Here is a 1,829-nt window from a genome sequence, read left to right on the forward strand (position 1 = left end):
AGAGAGAGTCAGCCCTTTCGTCGGTGTTACAGGTGACAGACAACACTGACGTTCCTTGATCCTCAAAGATTTGGCATCCTTCTGGGCTCACTTGCTGGGGCCGGAGGGAGGGAGCAGTCCGAAGACGAGCAACACCACCACTCTCTAACATTCAGAGTGTCGCTCTGTACTCCATGATTCGGACTGAGAGTGCGCCTCGCAACCCTGAACATCTGATCATTGAGACTAACTATTGTCCTATCGCTCGATTTCCTGTTTCTTCTTCTTTGCTTTATTGTTTTTTATTATTAGTGGTTTGGGTTTTTTGGGGATTTTGGGCGTTATTTTGAGGCTCTGCATCAGTTCATGGGCAGGATTGGCAGATACCTAGATTGTATGAGATGACCTTCTCTATTTTTGACTCTACCGGGCTTGGGCGGGCATATGGCCTTTCTTTTCCTATCAGTCGCGATGGGTAGGGATTTAAAAATTGTGAGCTTGAATGTATGGGGGTTAAATAATCCTGTTAAGCGGTCTGCCATTCTCTACCTATTAGAAAATGTTGATAGCGATATTTGTTTACTTCAAGAAACTCATCTCTTAGCTAAAGATACTAAGCGGATGAGGGATAGGCGTTTCCCACTACAGCTATGGTCCTCGGGGTTGTCCAAGAAAAATGGGTTGGCAATTCTCTTTAGCACACGTTCGCAATGCAAGGTACTTTCCACTGTAGCAGACATCAAGGGCAGGTTCTTAGCAGTCCAGGTACAATGGGGAGATACGCAAATGACGATAGGGTCCTTATATATAAATGAGCGGCAAGAGTCCTTTTTACACCTAGCTTTTTTGCCTCCCCCAATATGGCCCTTCTGGTAGGAGGAGATTTCAATGTGGTAACGGACCCTGGGATGGATAGGTCGGAACAGAGGTTTCATCACTCAGGGGCGCTGTCACAGGGAGGGAAATAATGGCTGGCTGACTGTGGACTGGGAGATGTGTGGCGTGTCCAACACCCTAGTGAGCGCGACTATACTTACTTTTCAGCGGAACACAAAACATATGCGCGTTTGGATCATTTTTTCGCCTCCTCCTCTCTCCTCCCTCACCTGCACACTGCGGATATCACCCCTCGCTCCCTCTCAGACCATGCCCTCATCTCCGACCTTCTCACGTCGCGATGCTCCCGCTCGGCGCCGCCGGGTTGGCGTCTCCGCGACTCCCTTCTTCAGTCAGAGGAAGTGGCCAATCGAATCCGAGATACTATAGTACACTACCTCTTAGAGAACGACCAGGTTGGTACTCCTCTCGCCACGCCTCCCTTCTTCATTCAGAGGAAGTGGCCAATCGAATCCGAGATACTATAGTACACTACCTCTTAGAGAACGACCAGGTGGGTACTCCTCTCGGCGCGGTATGGGAGGCTTTGAAGCTAGTGGTGCGGGGTGAATTTATAGCGATTGCGGCATCCTTTGCGAGACTGCGCAAGGAGAAGCGCGCGAAATTGGAAAAGGAGGTGGGTGAATTAGAGGCAGTTCACAAGCGAACTGGGGCGCCGAGAGTTTGGAGGGAGTTGATAAACGAGGCGACGCATGCTAAAGCACTTGGATCTAGATAGAGCTGAGCATGCTCTTCTGCGGCACAAATTCTGTCTCAGTGGGTATAAATGTGGGAGGATGCTGGCACATAGGCTCCGAGCGCAAGCTCAGAGATCTGCGATTCAATCCATCCCGGACCTGCATGCGGTGGAGCATAACACGGATGCCCTCATTGTTGACACCTTCCGTCAGTTCTATCAGCGCCTTTATGCAAAGGGAGACGTCCACTTACATGACCCAGAGGAATACTTAAAT

The sequence above is a fragment of the Triturus cristatus genome, chromosome 4_1 (genome assembly GCF_964204655.1).
Source record: "Triturus cristatus chromosome 4_1, aTriCri1.1, whole genome shotgun sequence".
In the NCBI taxonomy this organism is placed as follows: Eukaryota; Metazoa; Chordata; class Amphibia; order Caudata; family Salamandridae; genus Triturus; species Triturus cristatus.